We start from the raw sequence: 19445 nt of genomic DNA, 5'->3' as shown, positions 1-19445 counted from the left end.
GAACAACACGTAGGCATTGGCTTAGTTAGATTAACTGAGAGGACTGAACAGCCGAGGTGAGGCCTAGTACGAAGTACACTAGATCTCTGCCCCACAGCAAACGCCACACCAAGCATGTTGAAAACTACTGGGGTCAAGCTGGGCATGTGGCACACATCTGTAATCACAACAGTTGAGGAGGGAGAAAGATCAGGAGTTCAGGATCATCCTCAGCTATACAGTGGGTTCTAGACCAGCCTGAACTGTATGAAACTCTATCTCAAAACAAACAAATAAACAAGCCCTACATGTATGATCACAGCTAAAACGATTGTGGTGCTCCCTGGTGAGGCTCCAATACCTCTCAAACCCTCGTTAATTTAATCTGCAGTTTGTTCAGAAGCCAGTAAGGATCTCTATGCCATTGTCTTTCCGGGTGGCACTCTTTGTGGAGTAAACTTGGAATGAGAAGTCCACGTCCTCTTCATCACGGCTCCCTGTGTGATCCTCCACGCATATCTGCCACACATGAATGCCACTCTTTTATCTACCTAGAGCCTCTGCAAGCTGCTCAAAGTATGCACAGCGATGCTCAACGCTCTGAGATCTTGAACCCCATTGTTTCAAGGATCATCACCCACTTCCTCGTGCAGCAAGCTTAGGACACACACCATTTAGTTTGCAGACTGACTGAGCACATTCATGCTCCAAAGCCAAGTTTGGGCCTTGCAGGCAGCTGTGCCTGACTCATCCCTTCCCCTTCCTCTACAGTCTGTGACTCACCAGCCCTGCAGACCTCCAGCCCCCTGCCTTTCTTCCAAAATAGCACTAAGGGGTCCGATTTCTACCTCAATCCATCAGGATCAGACCAAAAGCCTTTTTCCTGACAGGCCTGAAGTCCTAACACCAACTCTGGGGACACTCTGGGACATCCCCATGCTTTGCTGTTCTAGCAAATGCCTGACTGTCAACTACTGGAGGACAAGCTCTTGAGAACCAATACAGAATGGTCCACAAGAAATGTCACACACACACACACACACACACACACACACACACACACACACACACACACACACACACACCCCTAGAGAGGTACAGCTCTGACTTAATTGCTCTAGAGTCTGTTCCTTGCTCCCAGCACCACAGGGGTTGAGAAGCTCTCCAGATGGTTCCAATAGACAGCCATGCCAAGAAGCACTGATCAGGAACCTGCTACACGGCCAAGCTGGCTGCTTTCTCTGTGTTTAAATCAGGCCTCTGTGAGGGCCTGGCAAGGGGCATTCTGGGAGAACCCTTTGCCTGCTTGAGGCTGACCATCTGGACAGTCGGGCTGGCTAATAGCAGTAAGGGATAGCTCAGGGGAGACCCTGTGCTTGGGAGAACCTCAATGCATATCCAGAGGGCAGTGACCTCTGCAGAGAGAACAAAGCAAGCCCCAGCCGGGTCCACGAATCTGCAGGGAGACAACTCGGATGGGCTTCCTGCACTCCTTACCTCTAAGGCTGGCAGGCCCTTTCACTTCTCCCTCTTTCTGACTGCACTCAGCCTGAGGCCCGACCAGTGTGGCCAGAGCTGAGGCACTTTCTCCTATGAGGACACATAGGACTCTTCTCTAGGTCCAAGACGTGGTTGTGTGCATAGAAACAATCAGCTCCAAGGCAGGGGAGTGAGTAGGAGAGCAGAGAGAGGGACCTGTTTCCTAAGAAAACCCCACTCCTCCCCAGCTGCTCCAGAATGAAGGGGGAAAACCTGACTCATTAGTGTCTGTGTGACTCACGGGCAGGCAACACACTTGCCAGAATTGGGTGGGCAGTCCACAGGGGGCTCCCAACTGGAACTGTGCACAAATAAAGTCCATCCTTCTATCCCCTGGGTGTTCCAGGACATATCTGGCCACAATAGCTGCTAGGCTGGGTGGCTGTTCTGGCAAGAAAACCTGTCTCAGCTTGGGCCCCCAATAGTCACAGGCTCCAGGGGCTGGCTCAGTAAGTTACTAGCTGGGCTGGGAAGGTGAGAATACTAAAGTGTTTACAACATCAAAAGGCAGCTTTGAAATCACAAGACCTGGGTCTACTCCTTGAAGCCAGCTTCATAAATGTGACCTAGGGCAGCCAAACCTCTGGACCTTAATCTCAACAACCATAAACTGACAGTGTGGTACAGTCCTATGACCCAAGCACTTGGGAGGCCAGGGCAGGGCATCTTGAATGTAAGGCCAGCCTGGGCTACATAGCAAGACTGCATACCCAAACAGCAAGAACCATAAAGCAATCAGAAACAAAAGCCAGGGCTTCAGTGAGCAGAGCCTCCTACTCCTTCCACAGGGGGATAACAGGATGCAGATTTCTGGATGAGACAATAGCCCCAACTCTAGTAGCCCCATGTCCTCCGTCTTCAGATGAGTGGTAGCAACTTCTCAGTGGGCACAAAGACCAGAGGCGCTGGCTGTGCCCAGTCAGTCATGGAAATGCCAGAGAAGCTGTCCTGGTATCCTAAGGTATTTGTTTTGGCAATGCCTAAAGAAGTGGTCTTGAAGAACAGAGAGCCAACAGTGATATGTATCCTGGAGGGTCCTGACACCTGTAGGGAATAGAAGGGCAGCCACCCCCCCACCCCCCGCTCCCCGGAATTCTCACAAAGCACATCTCAGGCCCCTAGGCCACAAAGCAGGGTCTCCAAACTGAAGCAGGAAATCTCCATGCTCCTCCTGCTCAGTCTCCTTAGCCTGCAAAATGGGCTGATGGGCAGGTGAGGCCTGGTTTAAGGAACAGTATGAATGAGACTGGGCTTTTGTTTCTTTCCTTTTTAAAAACAGCAAACTCTTATCCCAGATACACCCCCAAAGAAGGTAGCAGAAGGCTTTCAAAGAAGCTGTTCTCTGAGGCAGGCACAGTGAAGGAGTTTTGGGGAAGGGGGTGGAGTGCATACGCCACTCCTCCTGATAGCTCCATGAAGACCACAGGCTCCAGAGTACACGAGAGCCTCAGCTCCCACTGGCAGTACCTTCCCTGAACTCCTCAGTGGGAGCCTACGCTGGGCACCATTGAACTCAGCGCTGTGTGACAGGGACATCTCAGTTGAGATGCTCTCAGAGACCAGGAGATTACATGGCAGGCCCTTCCTGTATCAAGTGGTCTGGGCAGAGCCGCTTGGGATTCTTACTGGGCTCCTCTGCACTACAGTTCGTAGCTGCTTCTCTTTCCCATTCAACTCCAGTCCGCTCACTGGAAAGCCTGTAAGGACTCCTGGCTCTCCAAAACACAGCCCTGCCCAAGCTGCAAGGCAAGCCATCTGTGCTGTGATATGTACACACACACACACACACACACACACACACACGCACACACACGCACACACACGCACACACACACACACACGCACGCACACATACACACGGGGAGGGGGAGTTGCAAGACTGGAGTCTCTCCACTCCCAGTCTGTGTACACCCGCCTGTCCCCAGCCAGTTAGGAGTGGAACTGCTTGACCACTCAGTCATTCTGCTGGTCTGGTGGGGCTGAGCAGTGGGCAGTGAGATGAGAATAAGCCTCTGACCAGACAAGCTTATCGCCTTGACTCAGCTGAGACTGAATCACACAAATGATGCACAATTGCGCAAATGATACAGTATGCTCACGCTTGTTGTTATGAAAATATCTGAATAATTTAGGAAATCCTTGGAATGTGTGCCCTGGCACATTTTTAAAAATATATAAACATACAATAAATAAATATGTAAATTCAAAGCTGAAACAAGCATCCAAATAGGTAGGAACAAGCACGGAGGCATGCAGCCAGTCTGCGGGGAGGGAGCATGCGCCTGACCCACTGCCTCCTCCACATCTATCAAAGCAGTGGCTGGAACCCAGGGCTGCTCACCTCTGAGGCCTCCACACCTGACCCTGTGTGACAGACTCTGGCAGGGAGGGAGGCAGCCTCGGCCTCCGCACTTCACCCTCCTGCCAACACAGCAGCCTGCCCAACTTTGGCCTCTGCTGCTGCTGTAAAAGCACGCTCTGGACCTCAGTTTCCCTTAGGGGTAATGATGAAAACAGAGTGTCTGTGTAAAAGAACCACCCAGGAGCCTGTGGGCCAGCTCTGCAGCCATCCTGATCCCTGTGCTGACAGGGTCAGCCTGAAGCTCCATACTGGGCCACCTTCTAGTTCTGAGGACCCTGCTCCCCACCCCCCCCCTCCCAGGTAACCCAATTCTCGGTTCTCAAATGACAACGGGGTGGAGCCAGGAGGCCCGAAGGCAGGGAAACAGATGACTATTGGCTGCTAGGGTGTTCAGGCACAGACAAGAGGGTCATGGCCCAGATTCATTTCAACATTTGATTCCTGAGCACCCCCTGGGTTAAAGACCTTGCCAAGCCCTTAAGGGCCTGAGGAAGTGAAGCTGACATTTTAATTACCTTAAGAATATCCAAAGCCTAAGGACTGTCTCCTCAGAGAGGTCCTCCCTTCCAACACGACAAGCAGCCTCCCTACTCCCTACCTCAGCTCTCCTCCTAATTCAGCCACTGGTAACTCACTAACTTGATCCCATCTCCACACTACTGGAAGAAGCCTCTTTAGGGCAGGGCCTGATCTCTCCTTCATAGCTGCCTAGGTCCCTGGCACAGACTGAGTTTTCAGTATTCCTTGGGTGGCTGGGTAGATGATAAATGGATGGACGGACAGACGGACAGATGGATGGATGGATGGACGGACGATGGATGACTAGCAATGGTTGATGTAAAGGAGACTCAAAAGGTTGTAGAAAACAAAGGCAGGACTGGGGCATGTCTGGGAAGACTTACTGTAGGAGACAGGACCTTGGAACCTTGGTTTTGGAAGAAGTGTTTCATGTAGCAGGAATGGGAGAAGCAGAGGCCTTCAGTCAGGTGGGCCAAGGCAGCCAGCAGGACCAGGATGACCTGGATGGATTGACTTGGACCTTGCAAGGTCTAATGGTGCCCTGCCCCATCCCACAGTCCGCCTACTTACGCTCTTTGTGGATAAATGAGGACTCTATAAATATCTAAATACATGCCTGTGGTGTGATGTGGCGATTGGGGTCACTTCTAAACTGAACTCTAGCTGGCACTCACTGGACTGCCCTGGCATTCTGTTTGTTTGCTTGTTTGTTTTCAATCTCTGTGCCTCTCTCGATCAGCTCCAGTTTAACTGGTTATGTCACCATGGAGCACTAAAGAAAACTCCCAACTTTGTCAAGACAAAGCTCTTATTGCTTCTGTCTCCCGGGCCTCAAAAGTAGGTATCTCCAACATCATTCAGGTAACTCAGTGAGTGGTTTGCTGTTTTGTTTTGTGACAGGGTCTCACTGTGTAGCCCAGGCTGAGCAGGGACACTCTGTGTAGCCTAGGCTGGTCTAGAATTTGTGATCCTCTTGCTTCAGCCTCCTGAGAGCTGGGGGTACCGGTATGTGTTACTCTATTTAGCTTACGGGTTAACTTCTTAATGATGGGAATGCTGGTATGTCACAACTCAAACTCTGGCCCAGTAGAAGCCTTAATGGACTGACAGGTTCCAAATCCAAAAGGATGGGTGTACCTGGACTGAGAGGGGCTTAAGGAGAGAGATAGAGCAGAAGAGGCGAGAGAGAAGGCCAGAGAAAGGCCAGAAAACCCAGAAGCACACAGCCCCTGGTGAGCTGTCCCTCATGCCTACACTGTGTCACCCTTAAACGGGGGGGGTCACATCTTTGCCAACCAAGTGTTAAAGCACTGACACAGAGCAATATGGAGGGAGGTGGGTAAGAACTGTGTCCCACAACACCTCTACCTGGCACATGTCAGAGCTTGGATAACCGCCAGCGGTCAGTTAGTGGTCCTGTTAAGCTGGTCTGCTTCCCAACAAGACTGGCAACTCTAATAAGCTCAGGTTTGGTACTTGCAAGGAAGAAAATCTGGATGAATGCATACCAACCTTCCCACTGAGGGCTGGTGGGTAGGCCTTGACTTTTCTAAGAAGCATGTCTGTGCACAGGTGGGCTTTTTGAAGACAATGTACCTGAGCGTGTATGTTCCTTTAGCATTCATCTAAATGAAGTTTAGTAGAGAATCTGAAACCATGTGGGGCAATGGAGACCTCTGCTGTGACAAGTCTGAGACAGCCCAGCTGGATCTTTAGTTGTAGAAAAACTTACTGATCGTCTTGGATCAACTAAAGCTTCGATTTAAGCTGCTTTCTATGACACCTGCCTCAGATCAGCTATGAGGAGGGTAGGTGCAGTGCATACACTTGGAGGCCGAGGGGGAAAGATTAAGTGAGTCCTGCACTTGCAAGCCTGCCTGGGTAGCAAAGCAAGACTGTTGTCTCAAAAGCTAACAACAAACTAAAACCTAAACAAAAATGGGGTTTGGGGCAGAACTGAGTCTGCACATTGCAGGAGCACCTGACATGTACGGGTGCTCAATGACTTAAGAGAATGAACCGGAGGTGAATCACACAGGGGAGGTGATGCTCAGCTCTCCTGAGAAAAGGTGACGATGAGCTTGGTGGGGACAGGAATACCAGAGAAGACCTGCCACCACTCTTGGTGGAACAGTCTCTTAGCAGAAGGCAGACTGACAACTGGATGGCCAGAGGAGTTATAGATGCTCCAGGCTGTAAGGTCTCAGGGAGTAGAAGGCTATAGGGCCTGCCTAGCCTGGGGCTGCTGGTCACAGCCCATATCACCTGTCCTTTCTGAGACTAGTCTGACAAAGGCTTAGGATCTGTGTCAAGAGAGAGCTGAGTCAGTTGGGGATGGGTGGGGCTATGCAGAGGCAGGGCAGACAGGTCAAGCCTCATTCTCTCAGGAGTGCTCCATTGGTCCCACACTGGCCAGAGCAGCCTCCCTGTGCCCCTCCCTTGTGGGGGTGGCTTAGGAGACAGGAGCCCCTCTATCAAACCTAGGAGAAAAGAGTCCCCCAGGAGAAAACAGCCTGAGAAGAAGGGACCCCTGCAAACAGGCTGCAGCTGCTAATTGTGCACTAGATCGCCTGTCCCAAACCTACTCCCTGCCATAGATGCCAGCTAGGCTGTAGAGCGAGGTGAAAGGGGGGGGGGGAAGGCGGTGCCAACAGTGCCAGGCAGCAGGAGCTATCTGTTTTCACTAGAGCTACCAAAAGGACAGAGAGCCCTGTGGGCGCCTCAGAGCTGGTGGGAAAGGCATCCTCTTGGTTTCAGCTCGGCTAAGGCTGGCGGCCCTGACCAGGGATATTATTTGCTTGCAAGTGAGCATTTCGTCGCCTTGGTGACCCAGGGAAGCACAGGGCAGGCGCCAGTCACAAAGCCAGAGAGAGCCCTCTATGTTACACTGGGCCTTGACATTTCCCGCTGGGAAAATGGTTAAGTGCAAAGCACCCCTGCCTCAGTGGACTCTAACCTTGGGCCAGGAACCACATGGTGCACGAAGACCTCAAAGATGTGCAAGGCTCCATCTTGCCCCTCCAAAAGCAAGGACAGAAAGCTGGAGAAAGAGCAAAAGCCAAGATGAGAACACATTAGGGGAGAACGCAGAAGAGGCTGTGAGAGGTGGGTGGCGACAGATAACAAGGCAGCCAGCTTCACCTGCCTGGGCTGCTCTGAGCAAAGATGAGAGCACCTTGGCTTGGAGGCTGCCTCCCGGTGGCAACCAGTCAGTCCATGCAGCTTCTCCACTGTCTACCCTCCTAATAATGGCATCCCACTTGGCTGACCTTCTAACTGCCTGCTAAGCCGGTCAACTACCTAGAGCCCAGAGTCACCATCTCTGCTGTCTAGGCCCCATGTAGCCCTAGGTTCCACCCCACTGTACTCCAGGCTGGCCTCAGCGAAGGCTTTCTTTCTCTTTATTTATATGTGTACAAGTGTTTTCCCTGCATGTATGTCTGTGCATCATGTGTGTGTGTGGTGCCTGTGACATCGAACTAGAGTTACAGATGGTGGAGAGCCACCAGGTGGATCAAACCTGGATCCTCCATGAGGGCAGCAGATGTGCTTAACTGGCGGCCATCTCTCCAGCCCCATCACTGGTACATTTTCAAGCAAAATCCCATCACACTTGGGTCTGTCACATTAGCCATGCCCCCTTCTTTCTTTGGATCCTCCAGCCATAGGTAACCTGCCCTCAACCTAGGAACTATCTCCATACTTCCTGGATGAGAGGATCAGGTTGTAGACTGGACTGTATATGCCTGGGCTCAGCCCCAGGACTGTAGAAGCTGCAGAATGGAAGCACAGTCCACACCCTGTAATACTAATACAGTGAGGAACCCTCACCCAATCCTTCCTCCTCAGTTTTAAAAATGACAAATGCCACACACAGAGAAATTGCCTAATAGAAACAAAAAGAGAAAAACGTTAAGTCACCTGTATCCTATCACCTGAAAATAGCTAGCAAAGCTACTGAGGTATTTTCTTCTTCTCAATTCACATGCACCGCTGGGATCATATAGTGTGCATAACAGAAACTTGTAGCATTGTAAGAGCCTCACTCTGATGCCAGCTCCCAACTCAGTGCATCCCAAAACCCTGCTGCTAGTCAGATTCACCTATGGCAGCTCAATACAAATTCAGATGCCCGCCTGGCTGTGCCGGGGTGAGTGAATGAATGAATGAATGAATGGAGGATGTTGTCTGGCTTTGGAGAATTGCATTTGGTATAGGGCCTACCACACAGCATGGGAAGCACAGAGTGAGTGCTCTCTGGGTGAGCCTGGGAAATAAAGACAGCAGGATTTTTTAAAATTTTATTTAGATTTCACGTACTTCCTAAGTATCCTCGATTCACTCACTCACTCACTCACTCACTCAGTCGAAACATGAAGTATGAAGCCCTAGGTCTGGGACTGTGGTCAGAGTCAGACACTGTCAAGGTCAGAGCCAGTCAGGGAGACAGACTGGAAAGCCAGTGAGAGATCAGGTTACAAGTGCAGAGCACAGAGATGCAGTCTCTGGGCAGGGCTGGGGCACTGCTGGGCCAGGAACACTGCCCGACACTGCCCCAGAGATGGAGGACCTCTGACGAGGTAAAGCAGAAGAGGACATGCTGATGGCTCAGTATGGGCCCCAAGAAAGGGTATGGTGTTGGGGTTCTGAGCTGCTGTGATGGACAAGGAGCCTGTGTGGCCTAGCGGTGTAAGGAGGTCTTTGCGGCAGGCAGTCTGAATGGAGATGGGATGGAGGGCTGGGTTCGGTTACATATCAGGTAACTCAGTTTCCTAAAACCCCGGCTGGAGACATAACTAAGGCAGGCGCATACCCAACCACTAAGCTCTCCCAGCATGTTTCTAATTTCCTACACTGAGATGAAAGTCCTCACACATAAAGCTTTGGGCACATTTCAGCTTGGTTCCCTGTGACAGAATCCTCACTGGGGAATTTCTAGGTCAAAGAGCAAGGATATTTTTAGGGCTCTTGGTCCTTTTGCCAAACTGCTTTCCAGAAAGACTCTGGACTCCCATTTCTACCAGTAGTGCCCAGACGTGCAGTAGTGCTCAGGCCCAACAGGGGTCAGAGGTCAGCTCCTGTTCCCTTCATGGTCAGGACAAAGGACTCGGGAAGCACCCTTAAGAGGTTCTGAATGAAAGGATGGTTTCCGGAATAGGTGCTCTACCTCAGCAGGACCTGGGCTTTGCAGCAGGCCGAGCACTCTCCTTGTTCTAACCCAACTTCCTTATTGATAGTGATGTCACTCAATTGCTCAAAAACACTCCCAGGACTCGTCAGTGCCTGTAAGGCAGAGGCTGGAGAGATGGCTCAGGGGTTAAGAGCACTGACTGCTCTTCCAGAGGTCCTGAGTTCAAATCCCAGCAACCACATGGTGGCTCACAACCATCTGTAATAGCATCCAATGCCCTCTTCTGGTGTGTCTGAAGACAGCTACACGTACTCGTATAAATAAAATAAATAAATCTAAAAACAACAACAGAAACATTCCCCTCCAGGACTGGCCAATGCCTGTAAGGCAGAGGCTGGAGAGATGGCTCAGGGGTTAAAGAGTACAACTCACTTCTTCCTGAAGACCCAAGCTGAGTCTCCAGCAGCCACTTCAGGCAGACCACAGGCGTCTGCAACCCCAGCTCCAAGAGATCCAATGCACTCTTTTGGCCTCTACAGGTACACACACACACACACACACACACACACACACACACACACACACACACACTGTACACTCATAGACACAGACATATTTCTAAAAACATCCTAAAATATAGTGGGTTGGTCTAATGTTATTTATATTTTAATGCTAATATTGGGCCCCTAAGGCTGGTTGCCCCAGAGACAAGAGAGTCTACACATAGACACATAAAACGCTCAGTGACCCTGTCCCAAGTTATTTCTGATTGGTAAACAAAGATGCCAAGGGTCAATAGCTGGAAAAAAGAGACACAGGTGGGGTTTGGGTTTCGCTGGTTTGGGGTCAGAGGAAGACCACAAGAGCAGAAGAGTGCAGGGTGTGGAAAGAGAAGCCATGATGGGTGAGGAGTCAAGAGAATGTGGCCCTGAGGACTGGCTAATTCCAGTTAAGAGCAGCCCAGATGAAGCAGTAAATAATAACTCGGAGTTATCGATAGGAAAATAGATTCTGACAGCAGAGAGAATAGTAACTGCCCAGCTCCTGTGTTGGTTAAGGCTTATATAGTAAATATAATGGTTGCGATGCCTTTCATCTAAGAACTAAAGAGTCTAATTAAGGTGGGGTAGAAACCTTGGGCTAGGTTTAAATAATTTCTACAGCATATTGGTGCCTCAGTGAAGAAACTGAACTCATTATGGAGATCACACCTTCCAAAAACATGCACTTTGATACAATACTTCATTCATTTACTCATTTTTTTTTTTTTTCTGAGACAGGGTTTTTTTCTCTTTGTAGTCCTGGCTGTCCTGGAACTCACTGTGTAGACCAGGCTAACCCCTAACTCACAGAGATCCTCCTGCTTCTGCCTCCCCAGTGCTGGGATTAAAGGTGTGTACCACCACACCTGGCCACTCACCTTTTTTTTTTTTTTTTTTTTTTTAAAGATTTATTTATCTATTATATATAAGTACACCGTAGCTGTCTTCAGATACACCAGAAGAGGGCATCGGATCTCCTTACAGATGGTTGTGAGCCACCATGTGGTTGCTGGGAATTGAACTCATGACCTCTGGAAGAGCAGTTGGGTGCTCTTAACCGCTGAGCCATCTCTCCAGCCCCCGGCCACTCACCTTTTAACAAATATTTCGGTACCTACTGTTTATACGCATGGAGCATACATTCTATACATAAGTGTTCCACTCAAAATAAAGCAGAGACACAGTGATGATAAGAGGGACATAATTTTAGTAAGTGACCAGGAAGGCTCGAACAGGTATAGAGGTCAAAATGAACTGACGAACATGAGCCATATGGAGGTCTGGGAAATGAGTCTTCTCATGCTCTTCCTCTGTGCTCAGACAATATCCAGCACCAATCTCCATACACTCCCAGGTCTCAGGTCTCTGTGTCTCCCTCCTCAAGACCTCTCCCCCCTCCTCTAGCTGTTGATCCTGATGGCCTCTTACTCAACTCAGATGTTATGCTACGAAGGCCTCCTGCTCTTAACGCCCTGGGTTTGGTGCGCTCCTGGTACTTCCTGCTGCCTTGTAGATTACAGACCTACACAGTATGATCTATACATTGTGCCTGCATTGCCCAGCACATACAAGAAGAGTCTCTACAATGGCCTGCTTCCACATAGGGCAGAAGTACTTTAATCAGCTTCTGGTTCACCCACGTTTTGTGGCAGTCTGGGACAAAGATGCTCACCAAGGGTGCGTGCAAGTTTGTTGAAAAGAAAGTGGATGCATTACTGGATCCTGAGATGAGCAACCTGGCAGAAGGTCCCCTTCTCCTGGTATCTCTGTGTCAGGGACAGTACCTGAGACAGAAAACAGGTTTCTCCTTCACTAGGCTACTGTCTTTGGGCTCCTGTGACACAGCAGTGGGGCCACACACTAACAAAGGCACCTGCCTTCATAGATTGGGCTGAATACCTGAAGCCACCACTGTCTTCATAACCTCTCTAAGTGGAGTAGAGAAATGGCTCAGTGGTAAGAGCACTTGCTGCTCTTCCACAGGATCAAGTTTAGTCCCCAGCATCCTCAGTATAGAGTTCACAACCACTTTTGACCTCCAAGTCTTGGAGATCCAATGCCCTCTTCTGAACTTCAGGCGTACACGTGCACGCACGCGCGTGCACCCATACACACAATCTTGAAATAAACCAAAACCCCTTTTCTTAGTGCCTGGCTAGTTGGGGGAACAATGAGTGTCGATTCCCAACCAATCCACTAAAGTTTAGGAGGGTCACAGGAGACGAGATGAAGGTGGTAGGCAAGCCATGGCAAAGGCCCCTGAGGAACTCAAAGAGGCAAGGGCAGAGGTGGGAAGGACAACGTCAGAGCTGTGAGGGGTTTAAAGGCCTGACTCATGGTGTAAAAAGGATGTGGTATTCATATCTGAAAGGAATTCAAGTTGCTTCTGTGTTACAGGCTTGGTCACCAGCCTGTGGCACTCCTGGGGCTTGGTAGAACCTTTAAGAGGTGGAGTGTACTAGGTAAAATTCTGGGACCCTGGCTGCCATGAACAGACCTCCTCTGCCAACAGGCAGAGTCAAAAAAGCACAGACTGAAACCCCTCAAACTATAAAGCCTTTTTTCATCTTAAGGTAATTATCTCAGGTACTTTGTTACAGTAATAGCAAGTGAACTATCACAAAGGCTTAAGGAAAAAGTTAATTCACCCAAATCTTATGTTAATCCTACTTTTGGCCTTCCTCACATCCATGGCTGACTTAGGGCAGGGTTTGGCTCAGGAGGGGATACAACCTCCTTCCACTGAGGTGTTACTGCAGGAGACAATTCTGGGTCTACTCCACTATTACCACTTGTTTTCACTCCACGCCCGGATCCTCTGAATCCTATATCCTAGAGACCACTGAGTCACATCCATAAGAAATACAAAAGCCACTCCCTTCCCAGCCACGTGCCTAACCATGTGATCACTGAGCCCTGTCTGGCAGCTAGAGTGTGTCTCCTTTAACCACATGGCTAAAAGGTGTCACAACTAAGGGAGAACAAACTCCATATTTGGATCCCACCCTTTCAGTGGCTCTGTGACCCTGAGCGAGCTTTGGTACTCAATCTGTGAGGCAGAGATGGTGATGGTGCCTCTCAGTGTTAGAGACAGCACAGAACATGCCTGGGCTTGCACGGTACTCCATAGACGGTTGTTTCTTTTTATTGTTCCTAAGTGTCATCCTCTCGTCATCTTGCCAGCACCAGACTTGTCCTTGAGGGTCAAGGTGCCTGCAAGATGTGACTATTACACAAGACAAATGTCTACAAGGATGGCAGGCTGAGCTTAGTGTGTCTGACTGAGGTTCTGATGTTAAAGTTCCCGGGCATAATCAGGATGCTCTGAAAGGGTTGGTGGCAGTGGAACCAGGAGGTAAATAATACATAGAAGTATGATGTGTCAAGGAGGCAAAATCTCAATATCTCTAGATCTTTATGTAGGCAGACAAGAAATGCTAGGGCAGCTAGAGGAACCTATTAGCTCAAGAATGCCTCATCCGAAGGAAAAACAGGGAGGCAGACAAGAAACAGGAAGAGGATAAAAGATCTCTACAGGAGACCTAGGGGAAGACAGAAATGTAACTCAGTTGAAGAGCCCTTGCTTCGTACATACAAGGCTCTAGGTTTCATTACTGGCAGGAAGAAGAAAAGGGGAGGGTAGGGGAGAGAGGAGGAAGAGAAGGGAGGGGAAGGGAAAAGAGAGGGGAAGGGAGATGGGGGAGGGGAGGGCAGGAGAGGAGAGAGAGAGGAGGGGGCGAGAAGACAGGGGAGGAAAGCGGGGAGAGGAAAAGAGGGGAGGGAAGGGAAGGGGGAGGGGAAGAGAGGACAGGTCCTAGGAATTATCAGAGCAGCCTAGTCTCCACAGTCAGGTTCCTCTGAGAGAGACAACTGTCACATTACCACATTACGGTATCCTTCAGGTTCCCCTCCAACCTCTGACACCGGTCCTGGTACCACACGGTCCTTCATAGCTATTCCTATTCTCCCTCTGGCCAGGCACACTCTGAAGACTATGGCTCTAGCTTTACTCTTCAGAAAGAGCCCTTCAAAAGTTGCAATGAAAATACTGTGGGCCACAAAGGAGGCAAAATATGTCTGGGTAGCAAGAAGACAAGTCAAGCATTTTGAGGGTACCCAAAAAGTTTGGGGTAGCTTAGGCAAGTCATTTGGCCTCTCATTGACTCCTACCACTCACTCTAAGACAGACTGCTGGTGTCTACGCCACCAGCCAACAGAACAAACCCAGCACATGGCACGCACAAGGCGGGAACACTCAGGCTCCTGAAATTTACTGAATAACAGAACTGTCCTCACAAGGACACAGCCCTGAGCAATAAAGTAGCAACAAAACACAGACTGTAGAGCAGTGGCTCTCAAGCTTCTAATGCTGCTAATGCTGGGGTCTCTCAATACAGGTCCTTGGACTGTAGTGACCCCAACCAAAGAGTTACTTTCACTGCTACTTCATAGCTATACTTTTGCTACTGTTATCAATCATAATATAAATATCTGATATGAAGGATATCTGATATGAGACCCACAAACCCACAGTTGAGAACCACTGCTATAGAGGGATGGGCCGACATGAACAAGCACCTCCTATTCACTGGTACATCTGAGATCTAGCCTTGCTCAAGGAAAGTCTGGCTGACCTGGCCAGGCCACTAAGTGGAGCAAGTGCACATGGGTAGGCAGCTGGGCAGCATGGCCTGTAGGATTTTTCCCACTCTGATATTCTGCCCCAGAGCCCTGGCACTGAAGAGGCAGACTCATCTGCAGGATCGATTCCCATCACTGCAGCCTCTGAGGTTCACAGAATGTTCCTACCCATTTGGTGCTTTGGAAGGCACCTCTAAACCAATGATGTACCTACGGAAAGTCAATGAGGCCAAGCAAAGGTCAAAGAATAACCAGCTCAGTTATGCAAAGCTGAAGCTCCACAATCCCAGGACTAGCTGATTAGCGACAGCAGCACGGAGTAGGCACGCCCTGTTCTCAGATCCGTCCCAGTGCCAACTTCCATGCCATGTCTAGACACCTGGCCAGGTGGGTATATAATTGGCTCTGAAGAGGTACACAATGATGCCTAGCTCCTGTTGGAGGGGACTGGACCAATCCTCAAAGAAGGGGAACCAGAGACCCAGAGTGGGCTTCTTCTGTAAGGAGGCCTCGGAGGCCTAGAGCCTGCTGTTCATGCCTGTGAGGCTGACCCTTCCTGCACCCTTCAGAAACAGCTACTGCCGGGCTGTGGGCCAGGGCTTCTTCTCTTTTGCAGAACCAGATCCTGTTGGAGCTGGAAAGGTCCTAGATGCCCCAGTTGATGCAAGCGTGCCCCTGAGCAGACCTGAGCTCTGCTCCCCAGAGGCAGTTTGTTCCAATTTTAGACTGCTTTCTTAAGCTCTCTCTTTTGGGGAACAGAAAACTTAACTTCCAGGAAGTTCCATCTATGGGTGGTAACTCTATCTACAAAAATCACACAAATACTCTCCAGGCAGGAAGCCTGTGTAGGGTTCAAATCACTCAATAATTCTGTGTCATGGAGTCAGATGGATCTGCTTAAAACCAAGAGTGCAACATTTACCTGGGCTCCGACTTCTTCCCTTATTGAAGGGAGATAATCCACTTCATGGGTTAACATGGGAGTTCTGTGGTGGTGTACACAGCTTGGACACAGTGCTATGTGCACTGCATGCTAGGGAAAGAATGCTAAGAGAGCCTTGGTGACAGTTTAGGGCAGACTTAATAGAGCCTTCTCCATCGAAGTCCTTGTAGTTTCTTGCTAAGCAGTGCCCAGTTCTTGACGGCATAATTTCAAGTTCCTCAAACATCCCCTCATGGCTGTCACTGGGCAGCTAATGTATAGATGCCATGTCTTGGGAAAGGAGCCAAAAACCTGTGTTAGAATTTGAACACATCTATCTGCCAGAGGGGATCTCTTCAATCTCAGTAGTGCTAAGCACCACGGATGAGCCAGGTGCCACAGGGTCCTGCAGGGTCACTGTTGCACTGCACAGGGACCTTCCCTCCAATGATTTAGGTCTTGGTCACTCCATAAAGCAATGCTATGGTAAACTCAATGCTGCCTCTTCATGGAGGCTCTGGGGTTCATGCATCCCACATAGTTTGACCTTAAACCTTCACTTGCCTTTGAGTCCACTGTCTCTTCCTATGGAGTGTGCGCTCCATCCATGCATATATCAAAGCCACAGTCACTCACTCAGGGCCCCAGGACCCTTGATCTAATGGAGACAAGACAGGCGGGGCAGATGACAACAGTGTCTACTGTGGGCATGCGACTGAGTACACCTAGATGCCAGGCAGTAGGATTACTCCATTTACTCCTCTATGAGCTTGGTGCCAGTCACCATCAGTTAAGATATGAAAAAACTGAGGCGTTAAGGGTTAATGAATGAGCCAGGTGGTGGTGGCACATGCATTTCATTTCATACTCAGGAGGCAGAGGCAAGAGGATCTCTGGGAGTCTGAGGTCAGCCTGACTGAGTTCCAGGATAGCCAGGGATACACAGAGGAAACCCTATCTCAGGGGGAAAAAGAGTTAAGGAACACACGTTGGGCATAATAGCACGTGACCCAGGACTTGAGAGGCTGAAGCAAGAGGATTATGACTTCAAGGCCAGCCTAGGTTATGCAGCTTTCCAGACCACCCTGGGCTACATACTTGTACTGGCTGGTTTTGTGTGTCAACTTGACATAAGCTGGAGTTATCACAGAGAAAGGAGCCTCAGTTGAGGAAATGTCTCCATGAGACCCAGCTGTAAGGCATTTTCTCAATTAGTGATCAGTGGGGGAGGACCCAGCCCATTGTGGGTGGTGCCGTCCCTGGGCTGGTGGTCTTGAGTTTTATAAGAGAGCGAGCTGAGCAAGCCAGGAGAAACAAACCAGTAAGTAACATCCCACCATGGCCTCTGCATCAGCTCCTGCTTCCTGACCTGCTTGAGTTCCAGTTCTGACTTCCTTTGGTGATGAAGAGCAATGTGGAAGTGTAAGCTGAATAAACTCTTTCCTCCCAACTTGCTTCTTGGTCATGATGTTTGTGCGGGAATAGAAGTCCTGCCTAAGACCACGTCTATTTCAATAACACAAAGTTAAGCAATACAATCGTTAAGTAACTCTGTGTCCCTAGCCTCTAAGCTGCAAGGTCTCCCTTTAACTTGATACAGCCTAGCAAGTCAGTGTTTACCACATCTGCTTAAGCTTGGGGTCTTCTCTTGAGCCCCCTAAGATAGGTACCATGCCCAAAGGCCTTCATTCAGTACATCCCTTCAAGGCCGAAAGAGAGATGAAAGAGGAGGTTTCAGGGCACACATCTCTTTCTGATAAAATGCACACACACACACACACACACACACACACACACACACACACACACACACACGGAGAGAGAGAAATACCTAGCCATATTTCACTTGAGAAGTAATACCACAGTAGTTAAGATTTTTGTCAAACTCTCCTTTCAACAGTTCTACTTATAAAATATTTTCAAACCTAAAACGTGATTATGTATTCACTATGCTTTTCAAATGTCTCATTTGCCACAGTCCCCAGAGACCACAATTTATTCTTTCTCCCCGTTGACAGTCACTACTCATAGACTATGAGAGCCATAAAGGGCTGCCTCTGAGAGCAGAAATGGCCCACGCCAGTACAGAGAGTGCAGAAGAGGGCAGGTTGTGGGCACTGCAGAACGATGGCAGCAGAGTCTAAGTGGCAAGACTGCTGCAGAGGAATTCAAGGCATTCAGCAGCTGCCTCTCAGGCTGGAGAGATGGCTCAGCGGTTAAGAGCACTGACTGCTCTTCCAGAGGTTCTGAGTTCAATTCCCAGCACCCACATGGTGGCTCACAACCATCTGTAATGGGATCCAATACCTTCTTCTGATGTGCCTGAAGACAGCTACAGTACTCATATACATAAAATAAATAAATAAGTCTTAAAAAAACAAAACAAAACAGCTGCTTCTCCTTTGCCCCTCTATCAGGACAGCACAATAAAGGTCCAGGGCTGTGGTTCTCAACCTGCTGGTTGTGCCCCCTTGGCATATCAGATTTCTGTCTACCAGATAATTTGCATTACAAATCATAACAGTAGCAAAATTATAGTTACGAAGTAACAAAATAATTTTATGGTTGGGTCTTGCCTCAACATGAAGAACTGTATTAAAAGGTCACAGCTTTAGAACCACTGGGCTGGCGCTTCAGGAAGGCATTTTCCTAACTGTGAAATGGGCAACTGGAGCAGAGGAATCCACAGTAAAGAGAAATACTCATAGCACTCCCACCCAAATGCCCTTTGTGTTGCCCAGGGTATGGAGAACACAGCATTCAGCTCTGAGAGCAACACTGTGGCGTTTCCTCAACTGTATTAGCTTCAATTTCTGACAGCCAAATGGAGAACTGGAGAAGCTGAGGCTCGGATGGCAGGATCTGGGCTGTGAATGTACTGCCTAGCAATCCTTCAACTCTCCTCCTCCAGTGGGAGGTGAGGGCAGCACAGGCTAGAACAACCATGGAGTCAGACCGATACAGAGTCGGGTCTGATCCAACTTACTGATGGTACTGGGGAGATAGAACATCTCCAAGCCTTAGTATCCCTCACCTGTGAGAGGAGGGGATAGGACTTAGCTCAGCAGCTTACACAAAGATAAGATAATACATCTGAAATGTTTGCACTGAACCTGAAAGATTCTAAGAGGCATGGGAAGTATGAGTGTTAGCTTTCTTATGTCTCGTCCCGTGGTTGTTTCCCAGTAGGAATCTGAGCAGCTGGAAGGGTAGTCGGCAGGCACCTGGCAACCCTCTGCTTTTCATTTCCTATTTACTGTCACAAGTGAGGACTCTAGTTGAGGACAAGAACAGCTGGGCAGGTCAGGGGAACACGCAGCAGCTGCGTTTAGGAAAAGTAATATGCCAAGGGGCCTAGTTTGGGAACGGGCTGACACTGGAATTCAAAGTCTGGCCTGGGGGAGGGGGCAGGCAGTTCCCACAGAGGCTCTGGGAGGGGAAAATGAACAGAAATAGCAAAAGAAGCTATAGGGTGAGGAACGCACACACCGAAGGCAGTGTGGGCCTCAGAAGGCCAGGCTCCTGAGTAAAGGAAGCTTTAGATCTACAGGAAGAACAGGATGCTGAAAGCGGAGGGGAGCTGGGCCCCCGTCCTAAATGAGGGAATCTGGGAAGGACCGATCAGCCTGGACGGAGAAGGCAGGGCAGGATGGGAAGGAACATCATAGCCTCTCCTCTGCCTGACCCTGGCCCTTTCCTGAAGCTCTTCTGCCTCCCTAGACTCAATGGGCCCCAGACGTTAGCCTCCACTCTCTACCACCATCTGGTCCTCTTCTTAGGCTGCTCACAAAAGCAGATGCAGCAGCATTC

General features: G+C 49.5%; 1 protein-coding gene across 2 annotated transcripts in view; it reads right to left on the bottom strand.

Moving 5' to 3' along the window:
- Nucleotides 1–19445, bottom strand: part of Ubtd1 (ubiquitin domain containing 1) — a 53195-nt gene that overhangs the window by 15058 nt on the left and 18692 nt on the right. The gene's annotated exons all lie outside the window — the stretch shown is intronic.

This window comes from Rattus rattus, chromosome 2 (assembly GCF_011064425.1).
Source record: "Rattus rattus isolate New Zealand chromosome 2, Rrattus_CSIRO_v1, whole genome shotgun sequence".
In the NCBI taxonomy this organism is placed as follows: Eukaryota; Metazoa; Chordata; class Mammalia; order Rodentia; family Muridae; genus Rattus; species Rattus rattus.
Note: the sequence above shows the minus strand (reverse complement) of the source record. Positions and strands in the feature narration are given on the sequence as shown.